Genomic DNA, 21734 nt, shown 5'->3' on the forward strand with positions numbered 1-21734 from the left:
AAAAGTTATTCTTTGTTTCCTAAAGAGGCCAAGATAAAATTGTAAAACAAAATACTTCTCTCAGGTGGGTTGTTGGGGGAGCAGACAGGAATTTGGTGAATATAAAAAGTCCTTCCCAATTTTTCTTCTTCAATGTTCCTAGTCTTTCAAGAATAATTATACATATAAAGGAGAGGGAAAAAGTTTTACTTCTGAAATTCTCTGAAGAATTCCTAAATTCTGCTTAGTCATACTTTCCTGTTGTTAAACATTTTGACTTATACATCTTTCTGTTCTTGATTTTATTCAATTGGATCATGATAAATGTATATAAATATGTTTAAGATTTTATTTTGTCACAAGTTTGAAACACAGGTTGTGGAGGCCTTGTTTTTTAAATTTATTGCACTATAATTAATGTATATAAAATTGTAAATGTTATAACCTGTATCATTGTAGCATACATACAATTTTGAAGTATTCTTATAATGGTATGGCCATTAAAATATATGCTGCATAATGCTTTTTATTTTACTCAATGAACTTGTATAAAATTAATCAACAAAGTATAACACTCAAGTCAGAATTGGATGATTATTGGCCTTGACTTTCAGCATTCATAAAATACTATGAACTAATTACATTTCACAATATTATGCTGTCCTTTTATAAAATATTCCTAAATATTCTTTAGCTGACATATGCAATATATTGCAAAATGCCTGTTTCTAAATGGAAAAAGACTAGTATTATAGATTTCAATTGTTTTTGTAATAAAAGTTCTCAGCGTGATGCTGTGGATTTGTATTTAGTACAATAGTACCTATTTACACATAAAAATTAAATGATACAGATCTTTCCATGTCTCTATGTTTAAATCTGAGGCTCTTTAGAGGCTGAGAGAGGTTTAATTACTCTGTATCATTCAATGACATGAGGGACCTTTATCTGGAGGCTGAAAACCAGAAACAAAATCAAGTGCCATGGTCAAGGGCTGAAGAAACAAGACACCGTTTGTGTCATTCGGCACATTGTCACAACAGGTTAGGACTGCATATGCTATTTTAATGATAACTAATTGTTTCTATTTCATATGTGATTTTCTTTGATATATACCTATATTTTCACTTTAAGAATCCTTAAACATCACTTTTTAGAATATCTTTGAATTGACAACTTTGGAAACATTCATTAGTAGAGTAAACCAAACTCCCATTAAAATGATTGTAGAGTGACCACAGACCATATACACATAACACCTATCCATAATACATAATAGTTTTTCCAGCCATAAAGAACAAAATATGTCCTTTGCAAGAAAATGGATAAACCTGGAGATTATCATGCTGAGAAAAATTAACCAGGCTCAGAAAGACAAGTACCTCATTGAAGAGAAATTTTAAAAAATCATATATGGCTGACTACATTTGAAGCCAAATTGGAATTATTTGACAAGTACATTGTATTTGGGGAGTAGTCCTAAGGTAAGTCATTACCAACTTCCTCATATCCTTTGATTAAAAACTCAAAGAAAATAAATGTATTTTCTCTAATCTTTTTAAATAGCAAAGTAAACAAAAAGAAATTCAAGGAAAAGTAACTCTTTTACAAAATGAGTTAATATGTGTTCATTTCTTAAAATCATTAATTGTTTAAAAATTTCTCATTCATCCTCATTCTTTAAAATGGGACAGGAAAAATTTGTCTAATTTCTCAAATAATGTTTTTTACTGCCTTCATCCATTTTAATTGCTGCTCAATATATGTTGTATTGTGGAAAAGATTTCAATCTACTCAAAATGAAAATTTCCATAAATAATTAGCAAATTAGTGGAAAATTATCTGATCAAATTGATAGGAAAGAACCACATGTTCATGTTTTAGATTAATTGTCACCAGAAATTCCTTCACTTCATTTGGATACATAGTTAGATGACTAATTGTGTTGAAAATACAATAATACTCTTAAACATACATTCACTTACCAAAGCCCTGGAAGATGGACATGTTTCTGTAAATCAGAGGTCATTTGTTAAATTTAAAAGATCTTTACATTCTATGTCATCTTTAAAAGGTGAAGTTAATTTATAGAATTACTATGTCAGAATAATCTATTAACAACCAAAGCATATGATTTCACTTTTCCCAGGACAATTTCATCATAAATCGTTGGAGGCTCATCAAGTATTGAATTTACCTTTACTTATTGATGGATTTTTATTTCATTTCCTGATGATAAAACTAATTTTAAGCCATCTATATTCTCATATATATCTCTAAAAAAAAATCTTCTATTCTTATTGCATTTCGTTTTTTTCTCTTTTTAGCTATAGCTCAATTTTTATATATCTTAAGTATATCTTACACTTCATATTATGTTTTATGTTTTTCTAATAAAGTTTGCATTTTCTTTCTCACCTAAGAGACCAACGATAGAGTCGTTATTCAGCTTGAAAGTTTCTGGCTATCAATTGATAGCACATAATTTCATGTCTTGTATTCTCCATCCAAAGTACTATGTATGCCACTCCAAGTAACTGAAATAGCACCTTCTAAGATCATCAATGTTTTTCTTATTGCCAAGTCTATTAGAGAAATTCTGTCTTTCTCGGTAGGATCTGTCCATCACCAGGCTATATTGACTATTTCTTTTTACTGGAACCTTCTTTAATTGTCCTAGAAGAAAATTATGTAGGCTTATCTCCACTTTCAATGGTTCCTTTCTTCTACATATACCTCACTATTGGAGTTTCTTAGAGTGCAGGAATCTACTCTCCTCTCTTCCCACTGTAAGTACTTTCTAAGGGGCCATCCTATGTACTTCCTTGGACTTCCCAATGCAATACCAACTTCTTCATCACAATTCAAGGTTCATCTATCTGTCCTTTCTGGTAATATAAGCCAGGGTTTGTTGTATTAACTGATCATATGGAGTACTAATTATAGTTTACGAGCTGCCTTTCAAAACTGCTACCTTCTTATCAATAGTATTTACAAAGTTGGAAACATCCATAATTCCATGAGACTGATCAAATTGAGAGCACACATTGAGTCTTCTTCATATCTGTAGCTCCAGCTGTGGCATAATGCCAGAGACATAAAGCCTACTCAATAAATATTTGTTGAACAAGTACCTTTTTTTCCTGCCTTCTCACATTAAAGAGACACTATTGATTTCATCAGTTTATTCTTGAATATACAACTGCATCATCACAAAAATCTAGACATCTATCAAATAGCTAGTACCCCTCTTCTAGAAAATACCAAGTATATATCCATATATTCCTTCTATATCATGTATAAATTAGAAAATTTACAATTCCTATCTCAGGATCCTTTTAATTTTCCCATTTTATCTGATTCATAGAACCTATTTCTTTGATTAAAGAAGGAAACTGAGCTCTGAACTTGGAATGTAGACTGAACCCCATTATTACGCCAATATTTTCCCTCTTGTCCTACAAAATTGTAATCCTATATTCCACATGTTTACTCCTACACTTAGTAGCAGAGGACTAGAGAATAAGAGAAATGCATAACTATCTAGTTTACAATCTCAATTGGTCCCTTCACAATGGTCAGTAGAATTTTTCCTTGCAATTTGTCAGCTTTCTATTTATCTTGGAGCTGTTTAAATCTGCTGCTACTTTTCTCCTCAACCCTTATCTACCTGTCTTATTCCATAGATTACTGTGTATAACAATAGTTTTCAAAATTTGAAGCCACTGGACATGGAAGCCTTCCACTCCTCTTCACTGAACCACTCACAAGTTGGTATTTGTGGATATTTTCATGTAGCTTTTCAAAAACTTCAGTGTGGGCAGATAAGGTCTATTTAATACCAATTTATTCATGATATAATTCTGCCATGCTGAAATCCTCTTGTAATTTGCTTACCAGCCATTTGTCTCTCCTGCATCTTTAACGCTTCTCTTTCTGATGACACATTCCCTTTAGATCAACACATCTGCAGCACTTTGTCTCTGCCTCCTTACTAAATCTTGTACTGTGAGTGGTCCTAAAATGTTGAGTGGTCCCATAATTCCTTTCTTTGCCAACCTCTTTCTTCAGAACTGACGATATTCACAAATTCCAGCTATATATACCTAAGTGCATGTGAGATAAAGTCACCTGAAGTGTGGCAAGTTAATAATTATAATAATTATGCTTGAAATCATTCCCATCTTTTTTTTTTTAATAAAATTCTGCCAAACACTAGCACATTAAAGCAAGAAGGTTTTTCTCTTGTCTCTCCTCTCATGGATGGTCTCTACTCTCCATGCAATAACTGAAGACAGAAATTCAGTGGGCACGATTGGCTGTTACCATTTTCTAATCCTCAATTGTTTGTTGAACTGCAGGTTTTGCTTGTTACTTAAGACTTTCTCAATCAAACTCTCTTCCATTTCACTCTTGTGAATAATATTGGTATATGCCTTCATTATTTCTTACCTAGAATCACAACAGAGCCTACTGTCTTCCTTATCATCTATGCAGGAAGCAATTTCTGATAGCAGTTTCTCTGCTCATGCAGTTCTACCACCTTATCTCTACCAACCTTCAAATGCTATTTTCATCTTTCTAACACCCACTCATTCTTGATTAAATCTGTATTACATTTTTGGAATAATTCTCTGGAGCCCCAGTTTTATCTCCCCACATCTTTATGTCACCTCTGTCCCCCTGTAATATGTTCCACATGCCTCTGATTAGGGTAGTCAAAAATACATTAAAATTGCATTGCAAGTTTGTCACTTTTATTATACCTTGAACTATTTGCAACCACAGACATACTTTAATATTTTTCCTGATCTTTAAGCTGTTTCATATATTGCTAAGTGTTCAATAATTTTTCAAAACATATACATATATTTGTAATTTTGTGAATTTATTGTGGTACTGGGATTGAGTCCAGGGCCTGACATCCTGAATGCTAGGGTAGCACTCTCCCATTTGAGCCACACCCAGCCCCCCCTTTTTTGTGTTTTGTTTCTAAGGTAGGTTCTTGATAACTCAGTGACCACTTTGAATAACTGGAATTAGAGACAAGAGCAACCATGTACAGCTTACTTCTGAAAAAAACAGCAATGATGTTGGCAATTATGATTTCACAAGTTCTTTTTTCTCCTACTAGCTGTTTCCAAAACTACCAATTATTGAAGCCCTAATGAAGGGTGTTCATTTTGATATCTACTTCTTACTTTATTTCTAATAAAAATAAAGGGATCTATTATTGATGCACGTGACTACTGGATCTGAAGAGTGAACTGCCGGAGGTCCATGTGTTCCCCAAAGATGGCCATTAGCCAGGGAAAGAAACTCCCTGCCTCCTTCCCAAGAGGAACCTCTTTGCACCAAAACATACTCCTTCCACTGGCAGCAAAGACACATAAAACCTAAGGTCTCACTGCATACCTCTCTTTGCAGCCTTTACTTTTTGCTTCTCAGCAAATAAAACTTCTTTGATCTTTGGTGCTTGCGTTCCTGCCTTTGATTCTATGGAGCACAGAACAAGAACCCTCACCACCAGAGAGTTCCAGTGCAAGAGGTCTATAGCTATCTGGCACTTATGTGAGAACAGATTTCATTCTGATCTTTCCACGCTCTCCTTCTCTACAAAGACTGAAATTTCCAGGATTATGCAGACCTTACAGTCTCATAGTCACCTCACTATTGGGCTTTTGGGTTTTCTTGAAATAGTCTCAACACTCTTTGAACATAATAGTAAATCACCTGAAGCCACAAATATTAAAGTAGGTGCCAATATTTCCCTTAAAAGATGTCTGGAAGGTTTTAATATTGCCTTTCCCCCCCCCCCCAGTATCATTCTTATTTACTGTTTGTGAAGAATTCTATATCAAGGTGTTATTGCTGAGTAAAAATATTTTTGAGTTACACTTGAAAAAGATGTCAACAAATAACTGAATTGTACTTTATCTTCTTCTCCTGAACATTATGGATCCTGCAATTGTTGCATTCCGGGATTTAATATATATTCTTCTTTGGTAAAGTTGTTTGAAATATTTTTTTCTTAAAGTGCTTCGTGTAGTGTGTCTACATTTTATTAAAAAAAAAAAACACTCAATTTTCTCACTCCACAATCTCAGTTTATCTACTTGAATATTATAGGAGCAAGAAAGAATGAGATAACCTAATGGGAAGAGTTAGATATTAATTTACACATTTGGGGGCTTACTGGTCATCTTTGATCTCTCATCAGTTAGCTAGTGCTTTGCTTATAACAAGCCCACAGAAATATATTCACTTAGATTCCATCATAGCCTTTTACAATCATTTCAGTTGGCTATTTTTAATTTTCTTTATTTGTCTTGAGAATATTTCACTTCATTTCATACACTCCTACCAACCAAATGTTTTATTTATTTAGTGAGTCAAAAACTATTGGGATTTTTTTCCTCTTAAATAATGCATCTTAAATTCAAGTATTTTACATACACTGCTCCTGACTTTCTCCAGCTCACTTGATTGAATATTTGTCCTCAATTATTCACTTTTCCCTTTGCCACTGTCTCCATGCACATGAACAAGAGTTTTTTCTTTTTCTGTACAAGCTTTCCTATCCAACAATTTCTTGAAGGCCATTGAGGAACAGGAGTTTGTTTGGAGCTATCTCATTTAGGCGGACTTCAACTATCTCCTCTCTCTTCTAGAATGATGACCTTCCTTCTATAGAACTGTCACAATGGACTCTTTGTTCTGTACCCTTTATTGACTGGTGTTAGTCTGATAATGTAATTTTGATAAGAACCAAGTTTAATACATTGTGCAGACCCCTATCATCCTTAGTGATTTCCCCAAATTCAAATTCAGAGTTATAACTTCTCCATTCTCATGTTTAAAAATATATACTTATTTCCTTCCCCCAATGATACAATATCCTTCAATTGTATCATTGAACCAGATGGTTCTCAGAGAATAATAATAATGAAAGAAAAACAATAGAAGGAGTATCTTGTCAGGTTTCATTTACTCCTAACTAAACCTACTTCAGTTTGAATTGTACCCACAATGCACCACTGAATCAGGCTTTGTCAAAGACAAAATTGAGTCCTTTCTCATAAATCGAATCCACTTACTAACCTTTTTACTAACCTTTTTCTTAACATGAATTCTTTATAGCATTGAAAATGTTGTCTACTAACTCCATTTTGAAATTCTCATTTGCTTATCTTGCATAACAGCATTGTTTTATTTCCTCCTAATCTAGATATGGGAGCTATTCTTTCTCAGTACCACTTATGGATTTCTCTTCTTTAAGCCATTCCCTAAGTGTCAGTGGGTTCTGCAATTCTGTCTTAGATTCTCGTCTCTTAAAATTGAGGAATTGATTGGTCACTCACTCATCTATTCCCCAAGCTTACTTTCTCTACTAAGTTCCTTCAAAAAACCATTAAGTTCCAGTGGCTCAAATTAGAGATTGGACCATTATTTCTGACCTCATTTTCCCCATCACCTCTATGTTTAACTGCCAACTCCTTCTGGACCCACCTACTAAATCCCCTCAATCTATCCATTTACAACACCCTTTAAGCTATAACCATAGTCCCAACAACCATCATTGCCTACCCAAATTGTGCCTAGCAGTTTCTCCTACTATGCCTCATAAAGTTCTTTGGATGCCAGATCCAGTATGACTTTCTAAAACACACATTAAAGACATTAAAGCAAGTAGCACCCCTTGATTAAACCTTAGGTGTTTTTAATACTGCTTTTTAGTCTCTTATGCTAACCATCTATTGACCACTGCCACCTCTGGAGACTTTAGAAACTATGTCATCATGCATGCTGAATGTCTTTAAAGTCTTGTTAAATTATTCTTTTTGCCTTGAACAACCCTTTAGTTTCTCACCTTACAATAGTCTTCATTACTGAATAAATCCTAATATTTCTTCTTGGACATAGTTTCCATGTGATGTTCTTTGGTGACACTTAACTAACTTTGAAGATTTGGTCAGTCATCCCATTTACATGCTGATATGTACACGGTACACAGTTCGTATTTTATTGGATCCTCTATTTAAGAATTGTAAGACTAGGGACTGACTGTAATTCATATATAATTTTATACTAGGACTTTACACAGGGAATGAAAAGAATTATAAGAATAAACCCCCCAATGACCCTCACCCTAATATAATCTCCAACCTTTGAGAGTGGGTGGAACATGGAAATATGATATAATATCATTCTCATGACAATATAACATAATATGGTGAAGGGTGTGTTTGCAATTGGGGTAATATTCAATGACTTTTAGATTAACTAGAAGAGAGATTATCTATGTGGACCTACTCTCATTACATGAGCATTTTAACTACAGAGTTTTTTTTTTTTTCTGGTTCATAGTAGAAGTCAAAAAAGTTAAAAAAATAAGAAGGATTCATATCAGTTCTAACTACAACCTGAAGTAATTTCTAAGTTGTTTTTTTTCCTGTAACTAACATATCCAAGTTCACCTTGGTGGATAACTGCCTTTCAAGCTATGGAAATCCTAAAAAAGAACCCAAATAAGATTAATTAGACATCTCACCTAATGTCACTTCAGCATTTCACCTTATGGCATTATAAATGAGTGTTGCCTTATGTCACCATGTTTGTGGAAATTCTTATGACAGCAATAGAAAACTAACAGTATATTTCCTAAAACAGTTGGGGCTTAATGATGTGAAATGATCTAATGCAATGCAACTCTAAGAACAAAAACATAACAGAAACAAAAACTCTAAGACTTTTTATTCTTCAAAGTACCAGTACATGCTTTTTTCTTCATATATATATTGAATCAGTTTATTTGTGGTACAAATGTATATATTATCTTAAAGTTAAAATTGGATTGATTTTTAATGTTGACTCATTTGATGTTGCCTAGGAAATTTAAGCATTATTTCTAGGCCAAGAACTTCTCAATATTAAACTACATTTTACAAGTTATTATAAGAGAATGTATAGTGCATCCTTCAAAGAGCTAAATAAAGACTCTGATATCAGCAGTATTATTCGTAATTCAATGAGAGATCTGTTCTTGTTATTGTTTTGAAAGTGTTGATTCTATTGATGTGCTATCTCCCACATACATCCCTGGGTGACTATCTTAGTGTTCCTCTATTGAGTTGTTATTTTTCCTAAAAACAACTCTTAAAATGTGTCAGATTAATATAAGATGTCTGCTTATTCAAAGTATTCAAACCACCTGCTATTCTGGGATTGTAGATTTATTGCTAGCATTTATTTCTTTTCCTATCTCAGTCTATTTAAAAATATTTCTCGTGATAAGAATGTCATCAAAACTATAGAACTTCTCCTGTTTGGGTCATATTTTCCTTCTAATCATTAAAATTATTTTTAAAAGATTTTAAAAGAAAACTTAGAGTTAGGGTTATATCTCAGTGATATGGCACTTGCCTTGAATTCATAAAGCCCTAGGTTCAATCCACCATAGTGTAAAAAGCAAACAAACAAAATTAAAACCAAAACCAACCTCAGATGAACTTTTTAAATATTCCTGGTATTGATTCATTTAGATTTTTTATTGAAAAATTTGAATGTGTTAGTCACAGACAGGTCTGAGCACATGAACAAGATGAACATTATATCAGGAGTAATCTCATACTTGGCTGATTTGAATCAAAGGATAGCATCAGATACCATATTAACCTAACTATAAATTTAGTACTAAAAGGGCAAAGTTTTGTCTGATTAGTGGTTTGAGCAGTTAATATTATTCAAAATAGTGTAGACAGAATTTTCTTGAGTGGCTGCTTATGGAGGAGTCATTTACTAAATAAGGTGTAGAATTATGTGAAATACTCAGGAACAGTTAGTATTGTAATACCAGTGTTATATAGGTTGTGAAGAGGGATGAAACCCCCACTGAACAATGAACAGACACTTAAACAATGAAAGAAAGGAATATAACACAGGTCATGGTAAGGAGAATGGACCAGTGAGAAGGGGAGGGTAAAGAAGGGTGAATATGGTTGATGCATTTTTTACACATGTATGAATATGGAACATTGAAACCTCTAGATGCCATTTTAAGAAGGGGGAGTGGGAAGAGGGAGAATAATGGAGGGGATGAAACAAACTGGGGTATTTTGTATGCATATCTGGAAATCTTACAATGAAACTCCCTGTATAATATTATACACTAAGAAAATGTTTTTAAAATACACACATATACACACACACACACATGAGGTAAAACTGGAAAAGTAGTGGCAAGAACTGATTAAAAAAAACCCTAGTATTTTACCTATTGCAGACAAACAGAATACCTTGTCATAGTTTCATGATGTTGGTAAAAGATACAAGAGTACTGTTGAGTCAGATGTTAGAAGAGAACAATTTCTCTTCCCAGAAATATAGTATGAATGACAAAATCCTGTCACGACTGCACAGATATGCATGTTTATTTACATACATAAAGCATAATCTTATATCCTGGATTCTGTAAAATCTAAGACAGACTTTACCCAAAAGCCTCAGGTATTTTAGCCACACTAGAAAGAAATATTTCGATTGTTATCACAAACAAAATAGCTCCTTTTACCCAAAACTAAATTCCAATTCTAGGCCACTTCTTCCTCAACTTTAATGGATCAGAGTAGAATCTAATTTGAATGGGTGGTATCTTGTGGCCTGTATGTGTTATTTTAAGAGAAAAATAATAACAATATTCACTAAAATCAGTTTAATCAATAGGATGCTACCTACTGTCTTTATAAGATGTATGATTCACTTAATAATATAAATATTTAGTGGAATTCTTAAATTCAAGTCGGAAGTGGTTTCTACATGCACTTGTAATAAATGAAGAGTGGATTTTAAGGGAATCAAATGTGAATCCCAAGTTATTTCTGGTTGAATTAAAACTCTTAAATGTACTGAAAGTATTTTATCAAATTCAAACTATTTTAAAATTTCATGTTCATTTTTATTTTAAATCAAATGTGCATGATTTGATCTGAATTGCTTGCATTCATGAGCACAAACTCCCACACATATAGTCATTAAATGGTTGGATGACCAAAATATTATTTCAGTCTTTGTTCTTTTGCTTCCTTTGTAATCAATTCTCAGAGTTGACCTTTTTTGGTACATTTATATTCCTTCTCATATTTGCCCATGACTAAGTTCTCTTTTCAGATATTTCTAACTTTGTCTTTATAAAGCTTTCTTCAATAATCCTATTTCTAACAGAATGTCAGTACTTTTCAAATTTTTCCAATGACTGTAATTTTTTCTGCTTGCTTATAGCAGAGTTATTTTATCTTTTAAAAATGTTTCTATTTCTTTCTAATATTTATTTTAGGCTTTTCATAGCTTTGAGAAACATTCTGTGGAAATCCTTTCACTCATATTATTCCATCTTCTCCCAGATTGTCAAAATACATTTATTTAAATATTTAAAATACTCATCCTCTTTTCTCTTGTTTCTTTGCCCAAATACACAATCAAAAAGTCATAATAAAAACACTAAGAGAGTTTAATATTTTTATTTGCTTTTTTCCTCCAGGTTTTAACTGCACAAATAAAATAAGTTTAATGTTAATATCAATAACCAAGAAACATTGTATCTTTTTATGTATAATAAATATGATCTTCTTGAAGGACAATGCAATAAATTAATTTTGTAGAGATCCAGCTCTGGTTCTCACTTGGCTTAAATAAATGTGATGTGAAATAACGTTTTTAATATGTCTGGACCATGATTTTGTCACTTCAAATAAGGGTCTTGATATCCTTAACGATTTATCATAATTTTAACTTTCTATCACTCTCTAGAGGTGAATTAACTTCAAGATATTAACTTTGAAAATTCTTCAACATATACAGTAGGAAATCTAAGTTATAATGACATTATTAAAATACCATCTTTTTTAATATCACAAGTTGTTAAAAAATTTGTAGGATCTTGAAAGAAAAGTTCATCTTAAATATAGGCAATTTTTCCAATATATTTCTATTATAGCTCCAAGGATGGAGTTTTCTCTTAGCCAACATAGGTAAGTTTTTCCTTGTCCAGTACAGAAGTCGAGTATCATAACTGCTTGATGAAAACAAGAAAGTAAATTTCCATGGTATAAGGAGTTGGAAAATTATTTGATTATCACTTCCTCTACTGTATCTGTCAAGAAAGAGAGTCATTTTTTACAAGTTGTTATGGTGATCTAAACTATTTTTATCTCACAGTACTAATTTTATGCTTACACATAAACATTATGTTCATGAAATAAACCTGTTGCAGTTATTCTGCATAAAAGTAGAACACTCAGTGGTACCACATTGAATTTACAGAATACTTTGTCATGAAATACAAATTTTAATAAACTTGTGTTCCTGGTCATCAGCTGCAAAATTATTAGAATTATTAAGAAGAATTCTTCATGTAATGATGTTATTCAATTGATTTTCAGAAATAAGGCAAAATGCTACCGTTTCAATTAGTATAGAAATTAATAATGTTTTATAAATCTGAAAGCCTAATTTTGCTTAGGGAAAAACCCTTAATTTCATGTTGAAATAGCCATAATATTTAATACCAGGAATGTGGACATCACATGAAATACATATATCACTTCATTGATATAATTTTGTTGAAATTTGAAAAAAACTATGATCAAAGTTGCATAAAAGATAATCACTAAAGATTTCTGAAAGTTTAGCTGAATCTTCAACATGATCATATGCAGCATAAATGTGGTACAAACATTGATCTCTGAGTAACTTGAAATAGAAATCAAAAGACATGTGTCCTAATTTCCCTTTTCTTGCAATTAAATAGTCTTATCACCATTACACCAATTATTCATCCCCACTGGGACAAGCAAATAACAAATCACTGAAATCAGGAGTCATCTGGTCCTTATCCAAGATAATTCCTCCCAAATCTCCTGGTATAACTCTTACTCTATGAGTTAGCCTTAAATAGCAGTGAACACAACATCAAATTATAATAAAGAACAATGTAGGGCTGGTGGAGGGCTTAAGTGGTAGAGCACTTGCCTAGCAAGCATGAAGTCCTGAGTTCAAACCCTACTACCACCAAAAAAACAAAACCAAGAAAGTGTATAAAAATGCAAAGAAATGCAGCAGCAGAAATGCATTTGTATTAGATCTCCTAACCAGACACTCACCGAAGCCAATAGTACTTATCTCCATATTTACCAGATCATAGTTTCAAAGATGGCTACATGTACTTCTTACCATGGGATGTCAACCTTCTTCCCAAAGAGAGTAGATGGAGTCTACATTCTGCCCCCACACACACCTTTGAGTTTGGCTTGGCCTAAGATTACAGCATAAGTGATGTTCGGTAGTTTCTGAGGAAAGGTCATGAAATGTGATTCAACCTCAGCCTGACACATCTGAGTATGTTCACTCTTGCTACCAAGCTGTGAGGAAGCAGAGGGTCACATGGAAGTATTTTCACCTGACAGCCCTAACCAAGGCTAGCAATCAACCTCAAGATATGTATAATGATTTCAAATGGTTCTTATCTGTAGCCATCAACTCACCTCCCAGATTCAAGTTCTCCCAGCTGAGCCTTACACATCATGGGACATCCTGTTCCCTATCATATAAGGAAAGACTGATTCACAGAACCCATGATCACAAAGAAATGGTCACTGGTTTATGCCACTACATTTCAGATATTTTTGTCTTGTGGAAAGAGATAATTGTACCACACAGTATTTAGACAATTATTTTTTCCTCTGACAACAAAGTAGGATTTGGATTTGTTGTCATTTCCCTATAGAGGATTAAAAATGAATAGCTTTCCATCTCATGTTCAAGGGAGTTGAAGTATATTGCTGACTACTACATGATTAATGCCTTTCTTCCAATTCATTGAAGTATAAATTATATTCATAAAAATACCCTTTTCTATGAATTATTAATTAATCCTCATAACTGGTAATCTATCGATAATAAATTGATTTGCTTTCTCAAACTTAATTCTGTCATTTGCCAAAGACTGCCTCAGAAATTACTAATAAAGACTCCTTCAGATTTGTCTAGTTTTGCACTTTATCTACCTCCAGTCCTTTTCAAGTACCAATCCTCTCTCAACACTTGGGAAACAAGTTTTGAAATTTCAAGTCTTATCTCTCCAAAGTCTATTTATTTGGCAAAATAAAACCAATTCCATCATCCACTAGGTGAGACTTATGTCCCATTGCTCTACTGTCCAAGTTATGATTCTTCCTTCTTTGTTTGTGCTGCCAATTATGGTTTCATTGAAAGGATGGTACTATGCTGTCACAAACAACAAAATATTAATTTCTGGCAGTACCTGAAGTTGATTTTAGGTACTCACATTTGCTAGGCAAGAGCTCTGCCACTTGAGCTATGTCCCCAGCCATTTTTGCTTTAGCTATATATATATAGTGTCTTTTTTTCTGGGTGCCTGGATCCATAATACTCCCACTTTTCCCAAGTAGCTGGAATGACAGGTGTGAGTCCCACACCCAACTTCTATTGATTGAGATGAGGGTCTCCCTAACTTTTTTCCCAGCTTGGTCTTGAACTGTGATCCCCCCTGATCTTTGCCTCTTGAGAAGCTGAAGGCATGAGCCAGTGAACTCAGTCCACAAAATAGCCTTTTTATATTTAAGAGTAGAAATAAATCAGCAATGTATCAATATATTTTTTCTACTATGATTAAAACATTTAAGACTAATGTATTGATTAAACTTTAAGAATTTACAGAATTTATTGTGGAAGTGGAATTCAACCTACTTATATAATTAGAATAGGTTTAGGAGAATTCAACAAGAGCCTGGACACTAATAAATAAAAATAGAGATTTTGGTTTTAGCAGTCATGTATACTTTTGTAAGTTAAGTCACTATCAGAAAATACCAGCGTGTCATGGCCCACTATTACTTACTTAGAGCTATCTACATGTTAAACACTTGATAAGATGCTATCACCACATTGTTTTTAATGTTTATCATAACATGGATTTCAAAATCTATTACACATCCATCTAACAATGTAGATTTCAAAGTCTTAATTTTTCAGAGAAGAAAACAAGATCTAAAAAATTAAGTAGCAATTTAAGATAAAAAGGCTACTATATTCATTTAGATTCAAGGCAGAGCTACTGCTTCTATCACATCAATATTTCCTTTTTCTTCGCTAATAAAGTTATATAAACAATCCCATATCCTAGGAGGTTTATTTAGAAGGACTCTATGTCTAGCAATAGGTATAATGATAATATCAGCCTGATTTTCATTGATAATAATAATATGGCATGATACAGTATTACTTCTATTTCATTATTTTGTATTTAAACATATAGATTTGTGTATGTTTTATCAGTGCCTAGAATAAGTTCAGTTACTCACAGTACTTTCTATTTAGGCAGTACTTCGATAATAAAATGTCAGTTGGAAGTAACTGTAGGTTACATTTAAAATACCTTATTCAATATCAACCTCCAAGTTATTAGTGAACCATGGAGCAAATCTTGCAACCATACTGACTACATGCATTTTAAAATTTATCATTATTTTCATATCTGTCCTTAACTTTGTAGGCAGATCTACCACATTCCTTTTCATTTTACTTTCCCATTTTATTTTATGCCTTCCCTTCTCCCTTTAAATCTATACTTGATTGATCCTTGGAAAACCTATGTATGTGAAGGTTGTTTTTAGAAGCACATCTCATGTTCATTAGGACCTAGAAGTAGATGTTATGGTTTGCTACTTCCAGCTATTTCTTTACCATACTCTTTCCAAACTCTGCTCCTTTAAGAGCAATCCATCAGGCATTTTCTTTTTGATATAATCTAGTAAGTTCTCATTCATTTATTTATTGCAACTCATTTGCTGTTTTCTTCACTTTCATGCCTGCATTAATTATTGAAAACATTACATTCATCTAGAGAATCCATCAGCTTGATCTCTATGCTTCTTGACACCCTCAACTTCAATAGTCTATGCATCTAAGTCTTATCTCCAATAACAGCACTATCTCTGCCACCATGAGCTCAAATTATTACACTTTCAGATCAATATTTCTTAATTTTTCACCTTACCCATGACTCAACCTCAGATTGCCCCAGACCTTTCAATCCATTGATGCCACCCACTGTTATAATTTCAGATAACAACTTTATCTCTTAAGTCATAGAGAAAAAAGATGTAATCATATAGAACAACTTCCTCTTTTAACTATCAAATTGCACCTGAATCCACATATTTTCCCTGCTCTTCAGTTTATGATGGAAAATGTATCCTTATATTCTTTGTCTTGTCTCTGAAGCTCACCTTTTCTCACCTTCTCAATGTCTTTACTTTTGCAAATATCCAATTTTTTTCTCCCCAAGCATAAACTTTTCCTATTACATGGTTGATTGCCATCAGCACACATATGCCCCATCATCACATTGAAGGTTGGAGCTTCACCATAAAAAGTTCCATATACTATAGTTCTCCTTATGATTTCTTATATAGGGCACTGAAACAGTCTTCTTAATAGGTTTTCTGTTTTTCTTCTAGCTGGATTAGAGTCCATTTTCAACTCAGTTCGGAGTGGTGTGTTTAAATGCTACAGTTTGTAGTGTTATTGATCTACTTAAGACCCTCCAATGACTACCTCAGGATCTATCCTTACCATATCTTTCATCATCTGTGCTTGGACAATCTATTTCACCTTACCTCTATCTTCTCCACACCAGTGTTTCAACTGTGTCAATTTTCCTTATATTTCAGAGCTTCTTTACTTGTTTAATCTTCTGGAAGTATGTTCTTTTAGAATATATTTGGCTCCCTCATTATTTAACCCAACATCACCTCTTCACATACACTGCTATGATCACCACTTTAGCTAAAGGAGCTGAATCTTTGATGCTCCATAGTGAATCCCATGGTCCTGTGTTTCTCTCTTCATTGTAGTAATCATTATCTCAAATGATCTTTCCTATCTATGCTAATATATTTAGTGTTTGTGTTTAATTACTAGTGTGGAAATTTCTTGAAAGAGGAGCATTGTCTGGAATATCATATGAAGTAGTTAAATATTTCCTAACTGTTAACACTTTGTGGTATAACTAAAATGTACAGTTTGAGATTGTTAGTAGGTACTGCTAGCCAATGTCAGAGATTACTAATTTAGTACTATTTTATATAGTTCTTTTATGCTTTGTTTCCCATGTTAGGAAAAGTCACTGTTAAAACTAATTTTTTGTGGTAATGTGTTTGAAAAACCATATAGTTTTCTAAAATCATTTTTATCTATAAGCTTAATGCTGTTTATTCTTGATGGTTTCTTTACTTACATTACTTAGGACACCATTATTCTTCTTTCAAGCACAGACTCACTCATAATGTTTGTTATACAAATTTACCAGTCATATTCAGCAGACTTTAAAAAACTTGTCTAAAAAACCATCATTCCTGCTTTTTTGGATTTTACAGAATTTTGATGATCTTCCTAATTTAGTGACTCTAGTTTTTAGGAGGAGATCATCCATCACCTGGGAAACAAGAGTCAGAAAAGTTGTGATAAATCTGTAGAATATGCTCTACTCTCAACTGGACTCAGAAATTTATATTTTACATGAACCCAGAGGATTGATATTGATGTAGATGAAGCCACACTTAATTCTCAAAATTATTCAGATTTACTAAAGAGTTTCCTTTCTTACTGAATGGAGAATGATTATATAACAATTTCTTGGTAACTAGCATGTTAACATTGCCTTTCTCCTTGATAAAATAAGAAGCACATTCTACTTTAGAAAAAGTACCAAATCCACTGTGATCATAAGTAACTCTTATTAATTTAAGCACATATTTTGTAATTGTCCTCCCCCACTTTTTAAGTGGGAATTAAACCCAAGGACACTTGCATGTTAGGAAGATATGCACTTAAGACATGTCCCCTCCCGTCCCTTTTGTTTTTGAGATAGGTCTATCTTATTCCAGCTGGTATTGAATTTGTGATCCTCCTGCCTCCACCTTCAGGGTTGCTGGTATTACAGGACTACACCTGGCTTTTTCCCCCATTTTTCTAAGCACATATTTTATATTAGGCATTCTTCAGAGGATACACATGACAGCTAGATGGAAAATGTCCCTCTTTTTACAGAGCTGTGCAAGTCCTAACTTTCATTTTCTTAGTTGACAAAATTGTATATATTCACTATATACAACATGTTTGATACACAAATTGTGATATAGCTAAATTAGTATAGCTAAATGTTATACGCATTAGATAGTATATTTATTTTTGATATTGTAGATGAGAAGTGCTTTCTTGTATAGTGAAAACAATACACTTAAACTCTCTTTTGTCTTTATTTTCTTTCAATTCAATATTTACTTGCATAGAATTTGTTTGCTGTAATGCATAAAGCAATGATCTGAAGTATTTTGTCCCCTAAAGCCAGCCAGTAGTTTTTAAATCATGAATTTTCAATTCTGATTTATTTTTTACTCATAGATTTATTATATATTAAACTTTTACATGTGCAGGGAAATTGATTTATTACATTGTTTTGAAATCCAACATTTGCGAGACTATCTTTTGCTGCCACATATATTATATATATATATATATATATATATATATATATATAAATAGCATGATTTGACATTCAAAACATGGCACTGTCTGGGGGTTGATACCACTTGGAGGAAGGAGGATATAAGGAAAAGGTGTAAGAGGGTCAATATGGTGTGAATATAATGTACTCATGTATGTAAATAGAAAAATGAGTGAGACCTGTTGAAATAATTCTAGGAATGGGGGGAGAGGAGTAAAGGAGAATGATGGAGGGAATCTAACTATGATATATTATAGGACCTTTTCTAAATGTCACAATGTACCCCCAGTACAACAATAATAAACCATGAATCAGTACAATTAATGGCTAAAGAATTAAGCAGTATAGAAGCATTCTTAAATTTTACCCTGGGAGTTGGAATGAATACAGTAGATATAAAGTCTATGTATGAATTTTCCAGTGGAATAATATAAGCTTTTGAGTATAGTTAGTACAAAATATAATATGAACTAGAGATAACTAATCATTGCAAGTTTCCATATTCTTTTTACTCAAACCCAGTTTCTTTGAGTAAAAGCCATTTGAATCAATAATGATCACACACACCCACCTCTGAATATTTGTAGGAAACTAGTACTAATACCTCTTCTGACAGAGACTATGACAATAGGTTAGTCAGAAATGAAAATTCAGGAAAAGATAATTGAAGTTAATTCTATATATTTGCTGACCAGAGCAGTAATAGCACTTTATCAATTTTTCTTGATTAGTACTCAATATTGTGGTGACAATAGTTAAAATGCTATACAATTAGAAAACAAGTGATACAGATTGTCCATAAGCTCCTCAATTATTCCCAATTATTCTGTCTTGGGTGTTGATTTAAAATTTTTCTTCTACATGTTGCTGAGATGCTATGAATATATTCTAGTATGTTTTGACAAACACTTATTCTTTACTCAATTTTCCATAAGTGGAATGTGTTAACAACTGAGGAGCTGAAACAAAGTGGATTTCTATTACTATTTGAGATCTCCGGATTTAGATAGTACATACTTTTAAAAGCAACTCAGCTTGTCATGTATCCCCAGCTTAATTGACTTCAAAGATGTATCTCAAAAGATGACTTGACCCAGTGGAATACTTTAAAAAATAATTCCAGTGACATCCTGAAGTGATTTCCTTACTGGCTACTGCCTTAGGTTTCACCAGGCTTACAAATACAGAAGTTTACTTCCTCTGTTAAATATTTTCCTCCACTTACTATCAGAAGCAATATAGTAACCTGATAGGTTTTCATTCAAAGTGTTGTCAGGCATCTTGTTCTTTCTTACTCACTGTTCCCCCAAGGCAGAATCATTCAAAAATTTATATCAGAATCAAGATCCAAGAAATACTTTGTTCCTCCTGAGAGATTATATATTTCTTTTATTATAAAATAAAAATCATACGATGAATCATATATCATTTGGGGGAGAGGTAGTTATTTTACATACTATTTACCAGTCAGCTGCAATTCAATAGAGACCTAACATGTTATAGAGGTTACACTTTACAGATAGCAAATAAGCCAAAATAAAGATTGTTTAAAAAAATCTCCATCCTAGCTTCTATCTTAGAAGCTAACCTACTAGGTTCCAATAAATCCAGCACCACCAGCATCTTCTCAAATGTTGAAAATAATTGCTACTCCTTAGGAGAGTATTAGGTGAAACTGTTGTTTATTCAGACTCTGATTTTTCACACTCTCTAGAAAAAGATGTTCTCACTAGGACATGCAGCCAGAATCTGAGTGAGATAAGATAATGGTCAGAATAGCAGATTCCTGTCTCATCACAAGCTCATTATTAGTACTTGTGGCTCAATTTCTTCTGTGATTGAGCTGATTCTCTCTCTCTCTCTCTCTCTCTCTCTCTCTCTCTCTCTCTCTCTCTCTCTCACACACACACACACACACACACACACACACACACACATACACACACATATACACAGCTCTCCTGTAGTTTAATTTTCTATGGTTAGGACAGATAACTCAATTGTGTTGTAACTTGTTTATGATCTGTGGTCTGAATGTATATTTTTGCTGTAATTTCCACTAGTCTTAGGCTTATATTTTTCATTTATATTTTGGGAATTTCTGTTTTTTCCATTTCTTTAATTTTTGATTTGCATATACTATTAACTGTGATCAAACCTTAGTGAAGAACAGGTGAGCAAAAATAGATTGAACACAATTAAACACATAATCAAATGTCAAAAAAAAAAACACCTAAAAAATAAAAACAGAAGAAGCCTTAAAAAGAGAAGCATTATCATTGGTATTTTTTTCCTTCAGATCAAAACACTGTGCTCATACATTTTCTTTTACAGTAAATATAGCTTTCCACTAAAAACTTATACAATAGGACTAGGAGAACATCTCAAGCAATAAGAGCACCTGCCTAGCAAGAATAAGGCCCTGCATTCAAACCCCAGTACCACCCCTAACCCCTGCATTAAAAAAAAGAAAGAAAAAACTTATACAATGAAGTTTTTCAGTATATGGAACCTATAAAGAGATTGAAAGAACAATCATCATTACTGGAAAATATAAAATGATGGGAATATGGGCAGCAGATTGAGACTCATGAGTTATAGCAGAGTTCATCCCCATGGTAGAAAACGTGGCGCACCCTTTTGGCCAGAATATGAAGAGCAGGCTAAGTTGGCTAAGTGGAAGGTAGAAGTGAAAATCAAGATCAAACAATGTCATTTATTTTGGTATTTTTTTATAAGTAAAGCCCTTATACAGTACCTGACACATAAAAACCAATAAATACATTAGAAATATTAGCTATTATTATTTCTGAGAGATTGGTCCAGAAGAAGGTAGATGGGGAGCATGATAAAATTTTAATTACTTAAATTGTATATGTTCAATTGGCATCGTTTTTCTATGATGTTTTACTGAGATAAAAATTTAAAACACATCTTACAAACAGAGAAGCTTTTCAAACTGATCACTCTCAAAATGAAATAATAGAGAACTAAATAAAATGGCAACAATGGAGATTGGTCAGATGGGAACCATGAAGTGTGGGGTCGGTAAGTTAAACCAGAGAAACAAAACATGAAAGAACCATGAGCAAAAGTAGAAAATATTGGCGGGGAGCTCTGCTTGTGGTGACAAAATTCTTAATGTTATATGTTGAACTTGAGGAAATCTCAA

At 33.0% G+C, this 21734-nt stretch overlaps 1 protein-coding gene across 2 annotated transcripts in view; it reads right to left on the bottom strand.

The window, feature by feature from the left end:
- Gpc5 (glypican 5) overlaps positions 1-21734 on the bottom strand; it is a 1368088-nt gene that overhangs the window by 366681 nt on the left and 979673 nt on the right. The gene's annotated exons all lie outside the window — the stretch shown is intronic.

The sequence above is a fragment of the Castor canadensis genome, chromosome 10 (genome assembly GCF_047511655.1).
Source record: "Castor canadensis chromosome 10, mCasCan1.hap1v2, whole genome shotgun sequence".
NCBI lineage: Eukaryota > Metazoa > Chordata > Mammalia > Rodentia > Castoridae > Castor > Castor canadensis.